We start from the raw sequence: 25,679 nt of genomic DNA, 5'->3' as shown, positions 1-25,679 counted from the left end.
CTCATTACAGAATCACACTTAGCAGCATCAAACTTAAAACTTAGGCGCCTGTAATGTAGGCCGGTATTTTAAAAGCCTACATTATAGGTATCTAAGTCTTTTAGAGAATTGCGCCTAAGTCTCTTGCTACCCATAAACACGCCTACTTTGGTGTCAGACACCGAAAAGCACCATGCAATAGGTGCCTAGATTTTGTAGAATTGTGTCTAAGAAGATAGGCACCTCTCTCCCAATTACATTTTTTTTCCAATTACCGTATTTTTCGCTCTATAAAACCCACTTTTTCCACCCAAATAAGTGGGTGGAAAAAAGGGTGCGTCTTATGGAGTGAATCCCCCAATCCCCCACCCTTTACCTTATTTAGGCTGCTGCCACTGCTCGCCCCTCACCCGCCGCCGCTGCTGCTGGTTGCTCACTGCAGCCGAAAGTAGAGGAAGGGAAAGGCCAGGCAGATGCAGCAATTGCACGCTACCAGTCCAAAAGCCTTACTCCCAATATCAATTCTGACGTTGGCGAGAAGGTCTGGCCCGGACCTTCTCGCTGACGTCAGAATTGACATCGGAAGTACGGCTTCTGGGTAGGCGGCGTGCAATCACTGCACCTGCCTGGCCCTTCCTAGCAACTGCTTCCGTTCTGGGTGCCACGCTGAGCCAGAAGTCCCACCCCACCCGCTGCTGCTGCTTCTTCATCGACGTCGGGGGTAAGGCTTCTGGGTTGGCGGTGTGCAATCACTGCACCCGCCTGGCCCTTTCCAGCAATTTTTCATCCCTTGCTCTCGGGCCGCTCTCAGTGCTTTAGACAGGAGTTCCGTCCCCGTCCCCCCCCCCCCCCCCGCTGCTGCTTCGTGGACATGTTCTCACAGCGGCAGCAGCGGGAGGCAATTAAAACCAGCGCGTGGGCAGGCGGGCAGACTTGGAGGGGCGGAAGAGAGAAGGCTGGAAGGCAGTGAGGGGAATATAGGAGGGAGGGAGGGACAATTGTGGGCCTGAGTTGGGGGGGGGGGAAGATGACCAAGGCAATGAGGGGAACATAGGAGGGAGGGAAAAAGGGACAACTGATGGGCCTGAGGAAGAAAGAAAGAAAGACAAAGGTACGAAAATGATTTTATTTTCAATTTAGTGATCAAAATGTGTCACTTTGGAGAATTTATTTATGCTGTCTATATTTTGCCCTATATTTGTCTATTTTTCTATAGTTATTACTGAGGTGACAGTGCATATTTTAAAAATTCATCTGCCTTGACATCTGTGCCCTGTCCTTGCCCCAGCCTACCACTAGACCACCAGAGGGGGGACAGGGTACAGAGCTAAGCAGGGAGGGGAGATAGGGTGTAGAGCCTGGCAATGAGTCTGGGGTTGGGTGCAGAGCCTGGCAGGAAGAATTTGGTTCAGAATGTTTTTTTTCTTGTTTTCCTCCTCTAAATTTAGGGTGCGTCTTATAGTCAGGTGCATCTTATGGAGCGAAAAATATGGTATGAACTTGTTAGGGCTTATTATTGAAGCCAATTTATTAATTAACCCCCTCCTTTACAAAGCTACACTAGCATTTTTAGCGCCATCCGTGGTGGTAACAGCTCGGATGCTCATAGGAATTCTATGAGCATCGGAGCTGTTACCACGGCGGTTGGCGCTAAAAACACTAATGAGGCTTTGTAATGGAGGTGGTAAATTAAGTGCCTTTTATATAATTTTTCTCTTTGTCTCCAGTGTGTCTAAATCTTAAGGGTGTGTGTTAGGTGTGTTTTGGGCAGGATTAGGGTGAACTTAGCACTTGAATGTTTTACAGCGATAATCAAACATGTTACAAAACTTCCAGGGCATAATTTGCACGTCTTGGGTTAGACCTGTTTTCAGAATGAATAAGGACCAAAAAGGTACCCAAACTGACCAGTGTCACCACCTGTACTCTGACCGAGCGGTTTTTGGTAGCCAGGTAGTGACTCACAACTGACACTCTGGCATGAGCCCCTTTGAAGTAGGGTTACCTTGCAAGCTGGATATCCCTGGAACAACTGAAGTGTGCTTTAGTACAAACAGTCCAGTAGTCAGAATGGTTTAAATGAAAAGCTGAGAACTTTATTTAGGCACACAGCCTCAGCAACACACAATAACACTGCTTCAGTGGTGGCAAAAAGGTTGCACAAAACAAAGATTCTTCATAAATCAAAATATAATGTTCCCTGCTCTGAGTTTTATTCAAATGCCACATAGTCCCCAGCATTTCTCTTCACCAGAGCTTGTTCTTAAAACAGGCATTCTGCCCTCAAAGTCCAAGACACTTTCAATGCAAATAGTGTTGCTAAAGATAGTTATAGGTCGTAATTCTTTAGGTTAGCAGTGCAGGTAACCAGCATAGCAAACAGCACAGTCCTTAAGCTAACTTTACCCAGCTCCTAAGGCACACAGAGATAATGGGGCTTCACAGTTTGCTTAAGGAGATTAATCAATAGTTGCAAGCAGGTATGGAGGTTTGTAATAGGACACCAGAGTCTTCCAGCTGTCTCCTCACTCAGAGCTTGAATGAGCCGAGCTACGGCTGGAGCCACATACATAAACTGTTATGCTATACACAGGCATACAATCAGGAATTAACTTCTGTCCTACCAATTCACAGTTCCTAACATAAGGTAGAACAGGTAAGTTGGAAAGATACCTTCTTATCACACTTTCCAAGGCTAGGAAATCTCCATTCCTTCAGGTTGGAATTCAGTGAGATTATCACTGTCCTCTATCACCATAGGTTCAGGCATACACAGATCTATTGGAAGGTTCCTAGCCTGGTCCTCTTCCATGATCCAGTCATTTCCTGCCAGTGGTTCTGACTGCTCTCCAGTCAGCACAGACTCCCACAGGGCTGCTTCCTCCGTCCTGGGGCTCCTCCCCGATCTGGTTTCCGTTCCTCTGCTGCCTCTCCTCCTCTCTTAGCTCATTACAGAGTCTCCGTTTAAGCTGAGGGAAGAAACCACTCCCCTTTTGCTGCGGGGGAGGAAGTTTTCTTCCCTTGGCTTGAACTGTTCTCAATGCACCCTGCTGTGCTGCCATCTGTTTCACAGAATCTGCAAACCAATAAGGCCAATCTTTACTGTTTGACCTCAGGACATTATCAGAGCAGTCCCAGCTTTCTGGACCTGCTTCCCTTTCTCCCTCTGAGTCCACCGAATAGTCAGCTGACTTAATCCCCCGGGCTCTGACTTGGTTTGCCCTCCTGCATCTGGGCTTGTAACTCTTACCAAATCTCTCTGTGACAAGCCTCAGGGTTGCAGGATTGTCACACCAGATGACCACTGGAGGGATGAAAATATGATCCCCACACTCTCCCCCAGTGTGTTATAGAATACAGTAGTGTTATAGAATACTGGGGTACCATGCCATAATGTAACCATGGGTTACAAAAATATGTTTGAAATATGTTATAGTTTATAGGGCAGAAGATCTGATAGAAGTTTTTATTTTGAAGTGAAAAGTTTTGTTTGTTAGCTGGGTAATTTAATGCTGTATTTGCCTGCCTGAGAGTGAGAATTCTGGAATGTGTTATGTCTGCATCAGGTCTGATGAGATCACGTAGCAGTGAGCAGGGCAGGTCAGGATTCTATAACGGCCAGAGAGAGAGAGAAATAAAAAAAAAGAGTTCAGTTTTGAAAGACAGGTTGGTCTGGGGTTTGTTTGAGAATAGTTTACAATACATCAGGGTTGGAAAAGTTAGGGAATTTAAATTATATTTTTCTTTCCTATGGGTAGTTAGAGAAAATTAAAGCAACAAACATATTTTTCAGGGCGTTAGGGTTTTGCTCCTTTTGATTTCTTTAAGTTAGGAAGTAGGTTTGCTGTTGATCAAAACTGAATCTCAAAAGAAGAAAAAAAGAAGCGCTGGTACCCTACGGCTGTGTGAAATAAACAACAGAATCCTGTGAGAAAATTTACATTTGAAATCTGTGAGAAAAATCTTTTGAAAGGACTAAATTCTATGAGGAAAAGTTTATTTGGATATATATATCTTTTAGAATTGTAATAATAAAATAACAAAAACTCTTATTTCTTGTAAATTCTTTTTAAAAAGGTAATTTTAGATTTTATGTTTAGCTTTTCCCTCTTAAGAGACTGAAAATAGGGAGTTTTAAAAGAGGGAGGGGTTACAATAATTTTACACTTGATACTACCAATCACAGTTTTTAGTTAAATAAATACTTATTTTTAATATAGTGAAAACTCAGACCCTGAACCCATAAATTAGTGATCACACCAACAAAGGTTCAACAATAATTTTACCATAAGTCCTTGTGCCCAAAGCTGGGCTTGTGATATGGTGTTAAGTGCAATTCTTGACTTGGAAAGCCATTTGTAGAATAGTATGGCTCTAGTATGGCTTTAATATGACTCGTTCCAGGGCCTAAATTTGGGAACAATTTACTAAATCTAGTCCATAGATTCATGCTTTGGAAATGATTTCCTACATAGAACAATTAAAGAAAAACAACGACAACAGAGATAAAAAAAAAAAAAAAGATGGTACAATTTTTATTGGACTAGCAGTACATTTTTGGTTTAGCTTTCAAAACCAATGCCATCTTCTTCAGGTCAGAAATGAGTACATGAAGTAATAATAATAATAGCTTTATTTATATCCCTTCATACCTTTTCAGTTCAAGACGGTTTACAACAAGAGAGGCTATAAGGTAAACAGCAAGGTTACATCAATTAGTTTTGGGAGGGGTGTATAGGCAGTTATGTAGAGGGATAATAAAGGGGGTAGGAGGAAGGAACGTGTAAGAAGAGGTAAGTGTTGGATAGGTTTGGTATTTTAACTTCCATAATGCTCACCATGTAACCAAAAATGCACAGAACCTTTTTGTTAGAAAGACCACAAATAGGGTCACGCTCCTAAATGTGCCTCTCTTGGTCATACACAGCACTCAAAGTAGAAGATATTGCCTTTGAAAGGTAATCAAGAAATATATTATTAGCTCAATACAAATGGTAGCATCTTAGTTTTTTTGTTTTACCGTATTTTTCGCTCCATAAGACACACTTTTTCCCCCCAAAAAGTGGGTGTAAATAAGGGTGCGTCTTATGGAGCGAATACCCAACTTTATTTTAATTCCTTCAGTGGTCCAGCGCTCCTGCAGACAGGCAGGGCCCCCATACCCCCTCCATGTCCCCTTTTCTCTTCTCCTTTCGCCCGTTCTTGATTTTGCTGTGGAGCACTAAGGTGAAAGACGGATCTCTTTCTTCCTCACTGAGCCAGGGCAAGTGCTCACTGTTCCCTTTCAATGCTTCTGGAGAAGACAGCGTCAGTGCAAATATGCAAATATGAATTGTCACCGCAGTGATGCAGAGGCAGCGGCGGGAGAGCGCAGGGAGTATCAAGCTCAAAATCCTGTTCTTTTTAGTACGGCGCCACCAGAGCTGAAACTTTTTAGGCTGTCAGCTGTGGCGGTTTGACGCTACCCTCCCCTAAAAGTGCCAAAACAGAGCCCTGAGAGGAGGGAGCTGCAGAAAAATGCTTTTCCACTATCTTCTTCATGCTGGCTTGATGAACTGTCGAGGGTAAGGTTTGAGACATAGCTGATATCTTCACGGTCCTAACGGTCGCTGTGGAAAAAAGCTGGTTTGACGCTGTCCAGAAATTGGCAAGGAAAACTAACAGCCAAGTTCTGTTTTGAACTTCTGTTTTTTTGTCTTTTTTTTATTTTTTTAAATACTTGCATTTTGAAGTAGCGGTTCTAAGCTAAGCTCCAGCTTGTCAATTAATAACCTAATGGTACTATCTTTAATGCCGGGGAGGGTGGGGGCAGGGAAAGATCGGGTGCTGACTAGTATCTGGAGAGATAGCAGGGGTAGAGAATAATGAGCCTTGGGTTGTTCCGGAAGGATAAAGCTTATACCTGCAAGCAAAATCCGATCAACAATAGAGACATACGCTGATTCTTGAAGGTACTGTGTAAACTTTACTGTATCAGGACAGAGGCTTTTATTGTTTGATGTCTGGTTCTGTGGCATGTCATGTGAGAACTCCCAGTGTTGATTGGCAGATTGTATTGAGAAACTTGATGTAAAAAAAGGGATATGATTTAACCTCACCTTAACAACATGGAAATGGAGGAGTAGAGCACACAAATTTATATGCATTTTCGAATGAGGAAAGCCTGTTCTGTAAATATCAGTGAAGACAGCGAACATTTTAATCGAAACACCTAGAAAATCATAGGTTGCACTCAACCTAGTCTAGGGGTAGGCAATTCCGGTCCTCGAGAGCTGGAGCCAGGTCAGGTTTTCAGGATCTCCACCATGAATATGTATGAGGTGGATTTGCAAATTTCATACATATTTATGGTGGATATCCTGAAAACCTGACCTGGCTCCAGCTCTTGAGGACTGGAATTGCCTACCCCTGACCTAATCCATCTCTGTCTCCTTCCAAAAGGACAATCAATCTATATCAGGAAGGAAGGAACCTCCCCCTTATGAAAGTGAAACTTCCCAAATTCATTATAGCGCCCTTCTCCAACCTGCTTGCCTTGGGGTGGGGGGCCCTGCCTGCCTGCCTTGAGCTCTGTCCCTTCCTTCCCTGTCCTGGCCTACCACTAGACCACCAGAGGGGGGACAGGGTACAGAGCCTGGCAGGGAGGGGAGACAGAGTGCAGAGTGTGGGGTTGGGTGCAGAGCCTGGCAGGGAGAATTTGGTTCAGAATGGTTTCTTTCTTGTTTTCCTCCTCTAAATCTAGGGTGTGTCTTATGGTCAGGTGCGTCTTATGGAGCGAAAAATATGATATTTTATTTCATTGTAAAAGTGGACTTACATGACTACCACACCCCTTTATTCTATGCAGAATAGAATAGAACAATGATTATGGTTGTTGCTAGTGTAAATGACCAAATAGATAAGAGTAGGTATAAATTTTAATTGCAGATGTTCTTTGATCTCTGGTAAGCTTTCATAATGTGTTTTACTTTTATTTCTTCCCTTAACTATATAAAGTAAGGTCTATTATTTTGTCTATTGTTTTATTTTCGCTCATTTATAATTAGCCCATTCATCTTATCTTTTCAGTTTGTTTTTGTTGAGGTATGTAGTGAGAGCTTTCAAATTAGGGTGTGTTGAATTCTATTTCTCCATTTGCATCCCATGCATTTGCATCTCTCTTTTTTTCTGTGCCCACAGTTCACTGCTTTAATTTCCTGCTTGTGTAAAATACACTACCATCACCATATGTAACACTTGCACTACACTTAGTTGTATATTATTCATTATATCACTCATGGTTGTCATACTCTGGTCTGCAGTTTTTTCTTTGTTTGTTTTGACTATTATTTTTGGCAGCACCTAACACCACTGTAGGCATGGCTAATGCCGGAAGTGGCATTAGGAGCCATAAAGTGCCTATGGAGGCGTGATTCACGTCAAAGGTAGGTGCCAGAAAATGTAGGCTTTGAAAATACTGGCTTATATTTCCGTAGCCTTCTTTTGCCAGAGGCACAATTCTCTAAATGGTGCCATTGTGTGATTGACATGCGATCAGCGGCTCCTGACAATGGCTCTTTTTAGAGAATCTGGGCCTAAGGCCTTGATTCTATAAAGTCTGTCTAAAGTTAGGTGACAATATCAGTGCCTGCTTTGAGCAATAGGCTTAATTAATGCCTATATTGGCACTCAACACTTCACAATCAGCTTTAATTAGACGTAATTGAAAGTTAGGCATCTAACTCAAAAAATTCAATAAAAAGTAGCCAGTGCCTGGTTAGGGGGCATGGTTAGGGGGCAGATTATGGACTTGTTTTCAAGTTAGGAACCTGTTTGTGAATCAAGTGGCCTTTGATATTGGTACCTAACTTTAGGCATACAAAACCCTGGTATAAATTGGGAAAGCCTAAATGTTAGGATGCTGAGCACCATCTAAGCATGTTTAGGCAGCACTGAATGTGATTCTATAATTTTTTATAGAATCAGTGCCCATATGAACGTCTAACCATAGACAGACTTTATAGAATCAGGGCTTAATTTTTCAAAAGCAATTGCATGCAAACATCATTATAGAATAGAGTGCAAGTTGGTAGGCACATGCTTCTAGCTTTAGTTGTGAGCACATACACTATGCCAAAGACTGGTGTAAATGGTTTGGCCTAAATTGGCAATCGCCTACATAAATAATATTCTATAACTTATGCATGCAAATGCAAGATACTTCCATGATCAAGTTCAAGTTCAATTTCAGTTTATTTAATATACCACAAATATAAAACCAGAAGGCAAATCTAAGCGGTTTACAATAAAAAGTTAAAATGGAAAAAAAAAACCCCACCAAAAAACAAATTAAATAGGGTAAGAACAAAAGGAAGACAAAACATAAAGAAAACCAATTGAGAATATGGGGAAAGAGGGAATCAGGGATTACAATAAAAATAAAAAGGTCGGGGAAAAGGATGAACAATGTGGTAAGGGAAAAAACGAAGTATTTATTTCTGCCCACACAAAAGAAAAGTAGACATCAGGAAGAAGTAAATTAACAGCTAAAGGCCAAAGAGAAGTAGTATGCCTTTAATTGTACTTTGAAGGTTACAAATGATTTCTCTGAATGAAGGTAAAAAGGCAAAGAATTCCAGAGAGTAGGAGCCATAACACAGAATGAAGAATTCCTATGGAAATCCAGGAAAAGTTGTCTAAATGAGGGAATGACTAATAACTGCTGTTGTGAGGAGTGTAAGGTTCTTTGAGGCAAGTATGGGGCCAGAAGACTATATAAAAACGAGGGAAGACCACTCGATAGAATCTTGCAAGAAAGGGTATTATATGCCCCCTTTGTAGTTGTGTGGTATAGATTTTAGGCATTATGGGGCAAATTCTAAAAATGGTACCACGATTTTAGGTGGTTTACTGCTAAAATCTAACCACCAACAGGGACACGTGTTTAAAAAAAAAATCATCCAGGGCAGGACGCAGATGGATCTTGAGAAACTGAAATACTAGGCATCCAGATGGCAGATGAAATTTAATGTGAACAAGTCTAAAATCATGCACACTAGGCTGAATTGCTTAAATTAAAGCTATAAAACTAGTTTCCACATTAGGAATCACTACCCAGGAACAGAAACTAGTGTCATCATGGACAATTCACTGACATCTTTTCAACATGTGGTAGCAGCCAGAATATTAGGAATTATTAGGAAAAGTATAGAGACTAAAGCATAAAACACCATAATGTCTCTAAGTGTGTGCAATTTTGTTCACTGAATCTCAAAAATGATATAGTGAAATTAGAAATGCTACAAGATGAGCAAGCAAAATCATAAATCTGATGAGGAAGCACTAAAGAGGTTCAGGCTCTTCATAAATTGATGATGATTGTTATTGATTATGACTCCTTATACTAGGAGGCATGCCATTAGAATTATATTTAAAACACATGGGAAAATATTTTTTTACTCAAACACATGATGGTTTGGACAAATTTCCAGAAGTAAAATCCATAAACCAATAATATGGTAAACATGGGGAAAGCCATTGCTTCTATCTGGGTTCAAATAACATGGAATCTTGCTAATTTTTTGGATTCTACCAGATATGTGTGACCCGGATTGGACAATATTAGAAATATTGTAGAAGTCTATGTTTCTTTAAAGAGCACAAATATTTTTTTTATTTATTTATCAATTTTTCTATACCGTTCTCCCAGGAGAGCTCAGAACGGTTTACATGAATTTATCCAGGTACTCAAGCATTTTTCCCTGTCTGTCCCGGTGGGCTCACAATCTGTCGAATGTACCTGGGGCAATGGGGGGATTAAGTGACTTGCCCAGGGTCACAAGGAGCAGCGTGGGTTTGAACCCACAACCCCAGGGTGCTGAGGCTATAGCTTTAACCATTGCGCCACACTCTCCTCCACTCTTCTCCAAATATAATCATGTACCTAATGTTTAGGCACTCACACTGACTCCAGCCATAGAGTGTCACAGCCGGGCACATCTGGGTAACGTGACAGGTTTTGCTGTGCACCAGGTTTCAGGAGACTAGGAAGTTCAAAGTTTTAAAACACCCACACGCCAACAATGTTTCTGGAGCTTTACTAGGACCACACTTTATTATGGCTTGATTCCAAGTAGCCAGAAAGAGTTCATCACAAAAATATAGTTCAAACATTACAAAGACTAGGGGACACTTGACTCGATGAAGTTACAGGGAAATATTTTTAAAACCAATAGGAGGAAATTTTTTTTCACTCAGAGAATAGTTAAGCTCTGGAATGCATTGCCAGAGGTTGTGGTAAGAGCGGATAGCGTAGCTGGTTTCAAGAAGGGTTTGGACAATTTTCTGGAGGAAAAGTCCATAGTCTGTTATTGAGAAAGACATGGATCAGTAGCATGGAATGTTACTACTCTCTAGGTTTTGGTCAGGTACTAGTGACCTGGATTGGCCATAGTGAGAATGGGCTATTGGGCTTGATGGACCTTTGGTCTGACCCAATAAGGCTAGTCTTACGTTCTTAATAATCAAACAGTTTTTAATGTCAGAATGCTCCTTACACTGGTTCTCAGTAATAGTCCTTTCACATTAAAAATAAAACAAAACAGTATCTGTGGGCTTCTCAAAGCCCCAAAGGATTGTTGCCATGCTTTGCTCAGCTTTTGTGCACAGCAAATGCAAATCAGGGGGAAAAACCCCCACAAAACAGGTAAGTTCCTTAATGAAAAATCTTGGTTTCAGAGTCTCTCTTGAACAGTACCAAAAACAGTTCAACAGAAACAAAATCTTTTTCAAACATGCTCAGGTTTTGTGTGCTTCATGCCACAGCTTGTACCAGTGCAAAGCCCTGGTTCACCAACTTGTCTTACTACTGGTTGAAGAGTCATGCTTTGTGTGTTGAAAATTTGCTTTACAGAAAAACCCACTTTCCCACTTTTGTAGACACCTCCCCCAAATGCCCAACAAGGAGAAAACCAAAAGTCAGTAGAAAGGGGGGGGGGGGGGGGAACCCTTCAATAGCTTCAAAATAAAATTCTGGCAGCAATTCAGCCTTTAGTTGCAAAACAGTTCCTTGTGACAAACAGTTTCATGCACAGGTTATCAGCAGCAAACAAAAAAGAAAAAGTTTCTTCAACTTCAACCCAAAACTTTAACTGTGTTCTCAGGTAAGGTAGTAACTTTCAGTTGCCTTAGTACAGGGGTGACAAATGTCGGTCCTCGAGGGCCATAATCCAGTCAGGTTTTCTGGATTTCCCCAATGAATATGCATGACATCTATTTTCATGCACTGCTTTCATTGTATGCTATTAGATCTCATGCATATTTATTGGGGAAATCCAGAAAACCTGACTGGATTGCGGCCCTCAAGGACTGACATTTGACACCCCTGTCTTAGTGTATTAGCAAACATCCATTTCCTGCTGCAGGTCTGAGAGAAGCTCAGTATCCATTGGCTGACTTGGCAGGCTTTCTAGGTGTGTGGCCTTGGGCCCAGCCTCCTCCAGCTCCATAGGAGTAGGTTGCTCAGTGCCAGCCTGACCTCCCAGCCCTGAGAGCTCCCTGTTCTGCTATAACTCTCATGCTTGTAGCTGACCTCCTTTCCTTTCTAATGCTTCAGCTTTAGCATTTAAGAGTCTGCAGCCATGCCCCCAAGTTCCAGGTGTGGGAGCTTTTCTGAGAACCCTGCAGCTCCCTGCCAGGTTATTAAAGGCATAGGCCCTAGGTGACCATGTGTTTTGAGCTACATGCAGACATGTATTCTTGCTCCCTCTAGTGTTTTTGGAGGGAACGGCATAATATCCGTTTTTAAGGGAGGGAAAAGATTCCTGTCAGCTTCCAGTGGCTCTGCTACTACTGGTATACTACTAGCAGACATAGGCTGCTCTCTACAAGAGCTGGTATGAGTACCTAAGTGCAGCAAATACAGGTATAACTAGTGTTCCATAAATCACATATGCAAATGGGAAACCTACCTGTGCCCCACCTTGTTCCACTGGTGTATACTCCCTCTTGCAAATACACACAATATAAGTTAATTATTTGCAAAACAGCATGTAGGCACCACACTAATACTTATTAGCAGAGGCGGTCCACCCCAGGCACCATCTTGGTGGGGGCGCCGGCACTCATCCTCCTCTCCGCTCTTTCCCCACCCCAGCACTACTGAACATGTGGGCCTCTTCCCTTTCCCTTTCCCTCAACGTACCCGGCGCAAGCAGCAACCCCATCCTGCTGCTCACACCAGCATCAGCTCTTCCTCTGACATCACTTCTGGGACCCATGCCTAGGACGAGGAAGAAAGAGCCGAAGCTGGCGTGAGTGGCAGACTGAGGTTGTTGCTCATGCTGGGAGTGTTAAATAGTGGGGGGAAGGGAGGGGGGCGTACATATGCATGTGACAGGAGGGGGCAAGAAAGGAGTGGATGGGGATGGGGGGCAGGGTGGGGGAGGGGTTCCACCATCCTGGGTGTCTCTCACCCTCGCTACACCACTGCTTATTAGTGTATGTGCCCACATGCATATGTAAATGATTTCATTCTAATTATTTAAATATGCATGTAACTCGCATGTATATGCAAGCTCCTAGGTCAGGGCTGCCCAAGTCCGGTCTTCGAGATCTACAGGCAGGCCAGGTTTTCAGGATATCCTCAATGAATATGCTTGAGAGATTTGCCTGCACTGCCTTCTTGGTATGCAAATCGCTCTCATGCATGTTCATTGTGGATATCCTGAAAACCTGGCCAGCCAGGAGATCTTGAGGACCGGACTTGGGCAGCCCATTCCTAGGTTATAGCATTGCCCCTTTGTGTGCTTTTGAGTGATTTGAGACATCAGGCTTTACCTTGAACTACAACTAAAAACTTACTATTTTTACCCATTTCGCTTTATTCAAAATTGCTTAGGCCTCTGTCATGCTTAGGCCTCTGCAGATGCTTGTTTTCCAAGATGAAGAGCCTGAATCTTTTTAATGTTTCCTCATTAGAGAAGAGTTAAATCCCAAAATCCCTTCCCTTCCCCTTTTCAAGGTACCGATGCTAGGCGTGAGATCATCTACAGTGGGCTGACATCATATTCTGCTAATCTGTTTCTATCTTGCATCCATTTATGCTCACTAAACTTACCTAGCACAATCTTCTTCTTATCCTTTTCACCCTTGTATCCTTCAGAGCTTATGCACTTCTGCGTCTGGACTCTTCTGCTGAATGTCTGAGATGAAATGGGACTGGTATGGAAGTGCCATTAATCAGCCTGTCTGCTCCTTTCTTTGGTTGTTTTTGTTCCTTTCCTTGCTTGTTCTCATAAACCTGACCCTGACCTGTTTTATCTATGTTGTTATGGCCATATGCTTATGGTTCATTCCTTTTATTTCATATTTCAATGCAAATTGTTTAGAAGTACTATGGTGGTATAAACAAATAAAGCTGAAACCTTGCAATCTTGGAGGCATTTGGGGGTCGAGGGGGTCCCAGAAGGAGTGACTGAGTATCCCTCCTGCCGGTAGTCCTCACGGGGGAGGGGGGTGTCCCTGCTGCAGCCGCTAAACTCATCGCGGCAAGGAGGTTCCCTTGCCAATCAGTTCAGCGGCTGTGTTTACTTCAAGGCGCCACATATGTAGGCCAGCATTTTGCTGACCTACATTTCTGGCGCATTCCACTGGCCTAGGGAGGTGCCTAGACTCACCTAAGGCCACTTCCAGGTGAAACCATGCCCATGCCTAGCCTTAGACATGGTTAGGCGGCCCTTCGCAATCACTAGGTTCCTGGAGGCGCCTACAATGCAGGTGGCCTGCCTTGGGAGTTTGTTTTCAAAAACGTGCAACCCGATCGGACTTTAGGCCACCTAAAATCAGGACGCCATTTATAGAATTTGCTCCTCAGAACCTTCTCAGAAAAACCTGCTAATCAAAAACAAACTCTTGAATATAAGCAACACAGTTTTAATGAATAAATAAATCTGTTTCCATACTCAAAGTCCTCTTCCTGACATTTAACTTAAATGTACTTGCATCCCATAGAGACTGTCCACTATTCATTCTGGCTCAACTTCCAAGTCCCCTTCCTGACCAGAGTGGATTACAAATGTTTGTACTTGGAAGTTGAGCCAGAACAAACAGTAGACAATCTCTGTTAGGATGCAACTACCTTTAAAATAAGTATATTTATGATAAGCATGTTGGATATGTGTCTGACAATCCACATGATTAAGCAAGCTAGCATTAAATCTCCATAGAAGTATTTTTTGAGATATTAAATCGTCTTGCAATGTTAGTGAAATTGTGGCATGGTCAGACAGAGATATGTGCCTTATGTCAGATGCTAAAACTTTAGGAATTAACATATTGCTCATAAGAAAGTAATCAATGTGCAAATATGACATATGTGGGGCAGAAAAGAGAGTAAAATCCTTTTTAGAAAGATGCATAGTTCTCCAAATGTCACAGTTTTAATTGAGTAATAATATCCTGTAAAGTCTTCCAAGCCTTGTTTTTTTTAGAATGGGAAGGTGAATTTTCTATCAAGTTTTAATGATAATTTGATATATCGCCTATTGTAATACTAAGTGAGATTACAAATGTTATAAAATTAAGAGAAAATTCATGGTGGATTCTATGATGGTGAGCTGGCCAGGTCCTGCTGCAGCAAATCATCCCCAAACCATGATACTTCCACCTCCATGCTTCACAGTTCATAAGAGGTTCTTTACCTGGATGCTGTACGCCAAACATGTCCTCTTTCCTGGTGTCCAAATAATTAAATTTTAGACTCATCTGTCCATAGAACACTATTCCAGAATTCCTGGTGTTTGTCAACGTTCTCCCTGGCAAACTTCAGTCTGGCCTTGAGGTTTCTCTTAGAGAGCAAAGGTTTCCTCCTTGCACACCTCTCAAGCAAATTTAATTTGTGCAGTCTCTTTCTGATTGTAGAGGCATGCACTTTCACATCAACAGTAGCAGGAACCTGCTGTAGGTCCCGTGATGATATTTTAGGGTTTTGGGAGACTTCTTTTAGCACCTTGTGGTCAACTTGCTTGGACAGCCAGACCTGAGCATGTTGGTAGTTGTTTGGAAAGTCCTCCACTTGTATACTATTTTCTGGACCGTGGAATGGCTAATATCAAATTCTTTCAAGATCTTTTAAAATCTCATACCAGACTTATAAACTGCAGTCATGACTACACCAAACTAAATGAGGTTTAAGTAGGGCAAATCTCCTTCAAAATGCTGAGTAACAATGTTCTAATCATGTGCACCTGATGTGATACACCTGTGTGTGATTTGAACCACTTTAAGTGGGAGGATATGTGGGGATGTCCTAATTTATTCCTACATTAGAATACACATTTTTGTGGACAACTTTTGTTTCATGAGTAAATCGAGGAAAATATTTGTTGTTTACCTGCAATTGCATCACTTTCTTTTCCAGGGATATATAAAAAAAGATTTGACATCGATAGGTGAACATTTCTTAAGAAAGAACAGAATATTTCATGGGGTGTCCTAATTTTTTCACATACCTAAGAATTACAATCAAAGGAATACTCTTGATTAACAATAATACTATGCTGATAAAACAATAAGCATAATGTAAAATCCATGGGTTGCTGAGCACTGAAAAGCAGCAGCTACAGATCTAACTCCTATGGTTAATGACTACAATATTCTTATAACACCAACAACTCTACAAGTAAATTAGTCCAATGCCAACAAATAAATTAGTTGATTCTTCCTAATTATGACATATATCTCATGAACTCATCAAGAAAAAGCATTCAACAATAAACACTCATCGCTCATTTGAGAATGGCTAGATAGTGGGCTGAAGGAGAGTAGAAAACCATGGAAAGGATTTCAACTTACTCAATCACAGAAACTTTCATTCCTTCTCAAGATTAACCAACTTTATCAATTGTGCTGGGAGCGATTTCCTCAAGATAGACAGCAAGATTATTTGGGTCTAAAAAATCTCTGGTGCTGTTAAAGGTAACATGCAGGGTATAACAAACCAAATCTAGCATTAATTTCTTTCCATTTCAGTCAGTAGGCTTGCAAATTTTTATAATATTTTTATTTAAATCAGGCAAGAATTGGAGCGTGTTATCTTCATTTTTGATCAGTGCTCAAAATTATGCTTTACCCATGATTTCTATCACTTGATTATATCAAGCACTTTTAATACAATAGGCCTTGGTCATTTAGAGTGTGCCATATGATATGAAGGTGCATGGTGTGCTCTCTCAATTTTAAAGTCTTTTTCAAAGTTCGAATCCAATAATTTCAGTATGAACCCTTCCAGTTTGCCCATCAATGCCTTCTGACAAGGAAGCTATTCTAATATTGTTCAGTCTTTCAACTTCAGTTCCAACTTATTTCCATTTTTACTTCCAAACTTCATAAATTATTCTTTTAGACACAGATTATCCAATACTCCTCAAAGAACAAGGGGGTCCTTTTACAAAGCCGCTCTAGCGGGGTTATGTGCGCGACTTTTCATCACGCGCTAACCCCTGCTCAAGAGGAGGTGGTAGCGGCTAGTGCGTCCGGTGGTTTAGCGTGTGCTATTATGCGCGTTAAACCGCTAGCGTGGTGAGTAGTGGCTCGTGGCTGGTTATGGGACGGAAATGGGAATGGATGTCAGACCATGATAGTGCAGTATTTTTTTGTGAAGTTTTTCTACAAAAGGCCAGTTTTTCGTATGATTCTGGGTAATTCTAGTTAGACAAACATCTGTGTTAGTTAAGGACCGCGCCCAAATAGAAGCGTACGGAAAAACAGGTGATTAAAAATCTGAATATAGATGTAGCCAAGGCCAGAAAAACACACTATAGATAAATATTAAGAAAAAGAATAATAATATTCTCTTTATGTACTTTGCTATTAAGCCAGATCATAGAGGAAATTAGGTAAAGCGTAACATACATGCATAGAGATATTAAGAACTCCATCTTGGTTCCCTGCTGTTCTTTGTCCTCTCTGGTTCTTTGTTCAGCTTCCCGCCTTTATCCTCGTGATTCTAATTGATAACAGATGTGCTTAGGCCAGTTAGGAAGAGCATATTAGACTCCATATTCCAAACTGAGATATAACGTGTATTAAGTATGAATGTAATATATTGTGTTGTGTGTGAAAGGGGCCCCGAACGAATGAATGATGTATGAAAGATACGTGAAAGAATGGTGTGTACTTAATTTCCAATATTTTATATAGTTTAAACCTGAAGAAACACTAAGGAAAATCCTGAGGCAACATCTGGGAGTAATTAGAGTCAGAGACTGTTGCTTCAGTCTCCAGAATAGGAAGGGGGGCATTGGAAGCCCATGCTTATCACTGTGTGTAACATGAAGCTGTCAGCTTTCCTCTTCCAGACTAAAGTTACTGTCAATTTAAGGAGAGGTTGAGAATTTCTCAGCACCCTGTTAATAATTGTAGAATTCTTTTGAATATGTTAATGTTAATTCAGAAATCAAAAGTAATTTTCTGAAAACTTTGTATAACTTTTAAACATGGAAGAATGTTTCTTTGTCTAAACTTTAAGACCACCCATAGAAATGTTATTGGTCGTCAACCTTGATGATGTCACTAAACCAAAAGTTATATAATAGAATGAAATGAGATATGAAAACGAGACCGTTAGGAGAAGGCCAGCCTTTGGCACCTCTAATGATCTCCCATTAGCGCAACGTTAAGCAATGATGCTGTTCTTTTGATCTAATAATGGAAAAATAGAATCAATAATTCAATAAATATTGGTTATAATTTTCAAAACCTTGCGCTGGTGTCATTTTGCATGTATTATTGTTTTCAAACCTGAAGCTTTCACAAAGACGTTGATGTCCCTTGCTCAGTGGCTTTGTAAAAAGAGCACAAAGAGTTTTCATCAACATAACACATGACATAACATAACAATGTGCTTATTAACCGCGTAATCATAAGTTCAACGCGGTGTACAAAAGATTATTAACAGTGAACATAAAATCTAGGAAATTGAATAGATTAGTTAACCCAGATATTAGAAAAGAGAGAAGTCTTCAACTGTGTTCTAAAATGTGAATAAAATGGGCTGTAAAATGATCAAAATTATTATTTTTAAAATTTTGTTTATCTTTCAGCCATTTAGAATTTTTTTCCTAATCATTCTCTATTCAAATTAGTTTGTCTCTCCTGGTTCAATAGAATGCCTTTGTTTCCTATTATTGTAATCATATTTCCTTCATTTATTCCATTTTCCTATAATCTTTCTTTCCTTGTATTTTAGCAAAATCTCATTCCTTTCAGTTCTCAATTTTTTCCCCTATTCCTTCCTCTCTTCTTCCCTTTCAGTTTCCTTGCCAGATTCTCTTACTATGTATTAAACAAATAAACATCATGTTCTGGTAAAATATTAGCTGTTGTAACTTCTTTTTCTTTTTCACCCTTTTATGGAAACAAGTCATATTTTAACCACTTTCTGGGAATCTGTGATGATACAGTTAAATGACTGTTAAACTAAACTAAACTAAACCTTAAGTTTATATACCACATCATCTCCACAATCGTAGAGCTTGGCACGGTTTACAGGAACTCAGTAGGAAGAAGGAACTCCATAGTAAGGGTTACAGGAGCTTACTATAAAGAAGGTTTAAAGGAACTTAGTATAAAGAGGGAACACCGTAGTAAGGGTTAGAGGAGGAATTTAGAGGGAAGAAAGTGTTATATTTTGAGAATAGTCAAGTTTTCAGATGTTTTCAGAATAGTTGGAAGGAGCCCAGATTCCGAAGTGGGGTAGTAAGATTATTTCAAAGCTCTGTGGGGTGGGAGGGGTCGGTTACCACTGGGGTAGTGTGTGTGTGGGGGGGGGGTCTGTTGTATGTGTTTTCAGTGCATGTCTGGTGAGTTTAGGTGGCTTTTTGTGACTTAGACCATGTTTCAAATGGTCTAAGTCACAACGTCCAAGTTCCGTCGATCGTGGGCTGTATCACTTTTGGTTATACATGCTGTACAACTAAGTCTAAGCCGGCCCACGTCCCGCCCAACTCCCGCCCTCGACACGCCTTCCAAAACGCCCCGTTTTGCTTTGGACGTTGAGCAGCACTATGAGGGCCTAAGTCGTTTAGAAATACGTTCAAAACCCAGTTTGATTATCAGCGCTTGGACGATTTTGAGAAATGTTCGTCCAAGTGCTGACTTAGGCCGGTTTTTGGATGTTTTTCTCTTTCGATTATGAGCCCCTTAAGGTTTAGTTTAGATGCAATAGTTAATTAATGGTTCCTACATACTGTATAGTCTGAGGATGGTGTATTGCGCTTGAAATGTGACACCATTGGAAATCTGGAGCAAAATCCAGAGCAAAGACTGCTTGTAAAAGGTATCATTGATTTCTTCCAAGACAGACTATGCTCTGAAATTATATTTGAAATTTTGATGACCTTTTCTAGCAGGAACTATAAATCTGTTGTTTTTACTGGAAATGTTTGTCCAAGGCAATATAGAAACAGGTTTACAACGTAATATACTTAATATACAGATGGAATAGTAAACTTGGAGATAACCTAATCAAATTATAGCAAAAGCAATAATATCATACCATGTCAGTATTATAGTCTTTCTATAATACATAGAAGAACATTGGATTATGATAGATAGATAGATAGATAGATAGATAGATAGATAGATAGATAGATAGATAGAAGCATGAAGGCACATAAGGCAATAGATAATAGATAAATTAGTTTTGGATAAAGTTTATTAATAGCTTATTATGGACAATGATTTTTAATTATTATGGGAAGATTACTTTATAGAAAGTTGATATTATTGAATTTCATATTCTGGGTGTAGTAAGCCATAATAAATGCAACTCAGACACTGCAAATTGGTAAATGGTTTATACGTTAAACAATGGAGTTTTTCACATTCTGATCCACCTTCTTTTGAAAATAATGCCTGTGTTTTCAGTTTAATTGGCAATGATTTACCTCTGTAAAACCAACTCACATAATGAAGAATATAAGTAGGCCAGGTTAACTAAACAACTAGACACCTGCTTAAGGCAGCATATCTTGGGGTGTGACAAACAGATGCTACAGCCATAGCTAAACAACTGGTTCTGAGAACCACAGAAACCATAGAAACTTAACTTTAAAAAACAAAGCAAAACAAAAAAACAACAATGTTTAAAGTTAACTGAGGGAGATTGCAGGCAAAAATCCTGTCTGGGGCAGAGTTTCTCAACTTCTTCAAGCCAAGTACCCCCTAAGTCTAACAAAAATCAATCGATTATCCCTGCCCAAGCTCCACCCCAGATCGACCCAAGCTCCGCCACAATCCCACCCCAGACCCCACCCCCATAATAATAGTACTAATTGTAATGCAATTTCTTCTATTCATTTTTCATATACCCACAATATAATCTTATTAAATACATAATGGTAACCACAAAATTATTAAAAAAACACAAATCATACTGTATGCAGAGAAAATGTTAATTATCATTTATATTCAGGTTTTTGTGTTTTTTTTAAAAAAGAGGTCAAATCAGAAGACTTTAAAATATCCAATGTCACCACAGTAACAACTATAGAAATATAGCAGAAATAAATTCTCAAAACTGACACATTTCAGTCATTAAATTGAAAATAAAATCATTTTTCCTACCTTTGTTGTCTGGTGATTTCATGAGTTTCTGGTTGCACTTCCTTCTGACTGTGCATCCAATATTTCTTTCTTTCTGCCTCCTGCACACTTTCTCTCCTCCATACCTCATTCCTTTCCCCAACCAATAACTCTCTCTGTCCCTCCATGAGTCCAACTTTTCTTCCTCTCTCCTCCACCCCTATTGGTAACACTTTTTCCTCTCTCTCACTATTCATCTGTTTTTCACTCAAAGGGAGTGGGAAGAGAGAGAAAAAGAGAGAGATCCAGGGTGCATCTGTCCCACCTCCTCTACTGCCACTTCCAACATTTCTCTCTCTCTCATCCCCTGGATCATGTGCAGCATTTTTCACCACTGCCCACCAGCCCCATGCCCATTTCTCCTTCTATCATCCCTCTCCAGTACAATGCCACATCTCTCCCTCCATCATTATGTTCAACATTTGTCCTCCTTGCATCCCATTCAATCTGTCCCTCTGTTACCTCTCCACCACCATATCCAACATTTCTCCCTCTCATCCTTCTATTCCCCATGCATCTCCACCTCCCTCCCTCCTTCTCTCTCTCTCTCTCTCTCTCTCTCTATATATATATATATATATATACACACACTCAATATTCCTCTTTCTTCCTTTCCTCATGTGCACCATCTCTTTCCCTCTCATTTATACACTTATGACCAATTCTCCCTTTCTATTCCCTCCCTCCTATGTCACAAGTTAGTGCCCCTTTCCTCCTCTATTGTGTCCTAAATTCATGCCCCCTCCCTTCCTTTTGTGTCTCAAGTTTGTGCCCCCCTCACTGCCTTCCAGCCTTTGTCCCAAATTCATGCCCCTCCCATGTCTCAATTCGCTCCTTCCCCCTTTTGTCCCACTATCATGTCTCCTCTCTCCCTTACTTGCTCGCTCCAGGACCACACTTGCTTCCTTCAGGGCTGTCCAGCTGGGCTGCTCCTTCTGGCCTTCAGATGCTCAAGGACTTGGGCAGTGGCTCTTACACGCTGCACATGGCTGACCTACAAGCCTTCCCTATGACGTCAGCTCTGATAGTGGAGAAGGCTTCTGGGTCAGCCACATGCAGTGGGTAAGAGCCCCTGTCCGTGTCCCTGTGCAGCTGAAGACCGGAAGGAGCAGCTCAGCTGGACGGCCCTGAAGGAGGTAACTAGGATCCCCCTGCTGACCCGGAAGGCTTCCCTCCGATGTCAGCTCTGACATCGGAGGGAAGTCTTCCGGGTCGGATTCGGCGGTGGGGGGAATGAAGGAAGGAGGGCATGGGATCCCCTGTGGTAGTGGTGGCCATTAAGAAGGAAGGGGGCGTGAGACCCACACAGTGCCATGTACCCCCAACAAGCAGCTCACGTACCATATGTTGAGAAACTATGGTCTAGGGTACTGAATACTATTGCACTGTCCTTAGTGAATGTGGCTAAAACTGCAGGTATATGGAAAACCACAGATATCAGAGAACACATTCACATATAGGGCAAATCTCTCATCAATTCCTCATTTGTCTGTGATGAAAAATAGAATGTACTGAAACCCCATAATGACCAGTACAATAGCACTAAGGTGAACAGGAGACACAATCATAAGACTGTAATTCATAGTTACTAGAGACACAGAGACAATGTTTGTCCTCATCCCCACCCCATCCCAGCAAGCTCTGTCCCCGTACCCTCCCGCGAGCTTTGTCTGATCCCATCCGCACAAACCTCAAAATAGTTATGATTTTATATTGAAATTATTTTATTAAAGTATAAAAAGAAGGAATATTCTGTACATCTGTCACTTGATAAATCACAAATACAGAACAAGAATCAACAAAACTCCCATCTCCCCTCCCCTCACAAATCTGAACAAGCCAAATTACTACAAAATGCTGCATAGAAAATTCAAGCTAACAGAATACTTTGGTCACACACACAGAACACAAATGCCAAATCCATAATAGCTGATCAAAAATGAAAAACATAAATTAAACCAAAATCCCAAGAAGCCACACCTTACATGCTGTACATAACCAAAGAAATTGAAATAGGTATTTCCTCCTATATTGTGCAAAGCATAAATATCACACATGACAGGGATAGTGTTCAGGAAGTGCAACTAGAGCTCTAAACCTGCTGGAAGCTGAAGAAGGCAGGGTCTGGTAGTGGGTTTTGTAGTCCCCAGCTATATCTAACACCAGCTCTGGCAGGGCACACATTTCAAATCTGATATATTCTAATCACAAAATATAAAATAAAAGGGTTTTTTTTTAGGGGGGTCACCTTTTGTCTGGTCATTTTATTTTTCAAATTATGTTGGTCTCAGACTCTGGTTTCTATTTCCTTCTGTCTTAACTTACTCGCTAGAGTCTCCTGTCCCTTCTCTCCCTATATTTCCTTTTCTAGTATTTCCCCTATGGCCATCTCCCTGCCTTCATCATCATCATCACCAACATTCTATGTTCCCAACCCATCCCCCCTGTTCCAGCATCACTGCCTCCCCAGCCCCCCAGGTCCAGCATTTTCCTTCTGTGTTCCTACTCTTCTCATATCTACCCATCTTCCCTGTGTGTCCATATACCCTCCCATGTCTAGCATTGCCCCTCTGTGTCCATTTACTACCCACATGCAGTATTCCCCTTTGTGTCCCTATGTTGAGGGCAGGATTAATCTTTGAGGGCCCCTAGGCACACAAGTACACTAAGACCCCTTGGCCCTGCCCCTCCCATGCCCCACACATGCCCTGCTCCCATTTATCTGTTTTCTTATTTACTTCTTTATTTCCACTTATATTTCTTTCTTTTTTAAAATTCAAAACAAAGATTAGCATGCCAGTGCACAGTTTTTCTTCTATGCAACCCCAATACATCTCTGAACAATCCTTCCTTCCTTTCCCACCTACTTACCCAGGACTTTAACTCTGAACCCTTTCCATACATATATAAAAGTGTTCAAATATATTGTAAAGCAGTAATACTATCCGAAATAATGTATAAGTTTCAAGTTTATTCGTTATTTGATTAATCGCCTATCACAGTTACTAAGCGATGTACATAAACTATAAATATAAGGTAAACAATAACAAGAATATATAAAAAATATAAAAATCTTTTAAAAATAGACCAATTACAGCAGGAAACACTAGGATAGAAGGGAGCGAAATACATTTTATGATAGGTAAGGAAGAACATTTAAGGGTAATATACAAAGGGAAAGGGAAAACAAAATAGTTTATTGGGAGTAAAATACACAATTGAACAAAATGAACGGCAGTTATAAAGAGCAATTGGCATTTCAATTAGATATTGAAAGCGAAAAGAAAGCTCTTAAGTTGGCTTTTAAATTTATCAAAATTTTTCTCCTGTCTTAAGTAAAGTGGGAGAGAGTTCCAAGTTTGTGGTGCTGTAACGGTAAAAATATATTGCCTTCGTGTATTAATCATTTTAAGGGTAGGAATAACCAATAAAAGTTGTTCATTCGATCTTAAAGTTTTTTGAGAAGAATATGGAATTAAAACTTTGTAAATAAATGATGGAGTTTTGTATAGCAATGATTTAAAGGTGAGTAAAGATAATTTATAAAGAATGCGGGGTGCCACAGGGAGCCAATGTGCCTTTTGAAGTAACGGGGTGACATGATCAAACTTTTTGGCCCCCATAATTAATTTGATGGAAGTGTTTTGGATAATTTGTAATCTTCTAATTTCTTTTTGGGCCATTCCTTTGAATAAAGCATTACAGTAGTCAATTTTTGAAATAATCAATGAATGAATTAATGTATTTAAAGATTTGGGACAGAGGAATTTTGAAATAGAGCGGATTTGACGTAACCTGTAGAAAGTATTCTTGACCACGTAGCTAATGTGGTCATGATAAGTAAGATTTTCATCTAAAATGATACCTAGTATCCGGATTTTATTTACTTGTTTGAGCATAACTCCTTGTATATTAATAGAAACCGCTATTTTATGATTTTCTTTTCAGGGAAAGAGTAAAGTGTTGGTTTTATTAATGTTTAAGGACAATCTGTTTTGGTCCAGCCATAGATGAATCTGTTGATTCATAGATGAATAAGTCTATATTAATAACCAAGTTTACAATGCCTCTCAACTGCCTCACTCTATGTCAACCAATTGTAACCCATATGTACGGATAAACAACCAAATTTGTAACTCCTCTAGTATGTTACACCCCATGTATGTTAACTTGTAACGAAACAACAAAGCAAGCAGTCCATCAAAGAATCCAACATGAAACAAAATAAGATTGGCCGAAAATAAGGAGATTCAAATCAGGTTTATTCAAGGTGCTCCTAAGAACCATGCTTGATGCATTTTGCCAAACAAGGCTAGTCAACACTAACAGAAAACCATGTCTTTCATAAACACAGAAACAGATACATCCTCACCCAGTATGGAATAAGTAATCACAAACTAAAAATTGAAATATATAGATAAAGGTTAAACTGAACCGCCAAGAAGTCAAACTGCATACAGTGAAACACCACAGAAACAATGGCATATAGCCCCCCTAATACTCTGCAAAATATAAATATAGCAGATGTAAATTTGAAGAAACTGACAAACAATCACCACTTTACAAATTAACAAATAGAAATAACACAAAAATTGAAAATAAGAATATACCATTTTATTTGACTAATCCATTTTTCAATTAACTTTCAGAGGCCATAGCCTCCTTCAGGTCAATATAGTATACTGCTCTTACATTTTACTGTCCTGACCTGAGAATGGGGGTTTTGGTCTCTAAAAGTTAGTAAAAAAAATTTATTAAAATTAGTCCAATAAAAATATTACCTTATTTTCTATTATAAAAGTTTTATCAATACAACTTCAATACTATTTTATACTAAAGCAACAAAAAATCTTTTTTCTACCTTTTGTCGTTTCTGCTTTAATCATCTTGTCTTCACTCTCTTCTTTCTAGCCAGCTCTGTCCTCTCCCTGTCTTCCATGCAGCATCAGCTCCTTTCATCCACTGTCTACCCTCTCTCTCTGCCCCTTCTATCCACTGTCCACCCTCTCCCCATTCCATATGGAATCTTCCCTCTTTCTATGCTCCTTCCATAAACTGTCTTATTGTGTGCCCTTCTC

General features: G+C 40.3%; 1 protein-coding gene across 4 annotated transcripts in view; it reads right to left on the bottom strand.

Annotated features, from left to right (window-relative positions):
* VSTM2A (V-set and transmembrane domain containing 2A) overlaps positions 1–25,679 on the bottom strand; it is a 223,890-nt gene that overhangs the window by 25,770 nt on the left and 172,441 nt on the right. The gene's annotated exons all lie outside the window — the stretch shown is intronic.

The sequence above is a fragment of the Geotrypetes seraphini genome, chromosome 2, assembly GCF_902459505.1.
Source record: "Geotrypetes seraphini chromosome 2, aGeoSer1.1, whole genome shotgun sequence".
NCBI lineage: Eukaryota > Metazoa > Chordata > Amphibia > Gymnophiona > Dermophiidae > Geotrypetes > Geotrypetes seraphini.
The sequence above is the reverse complement of the archived record's forward strand: the minus strand, read 5'-3'. Positions and strand labels throughout refer to the sequence as shown.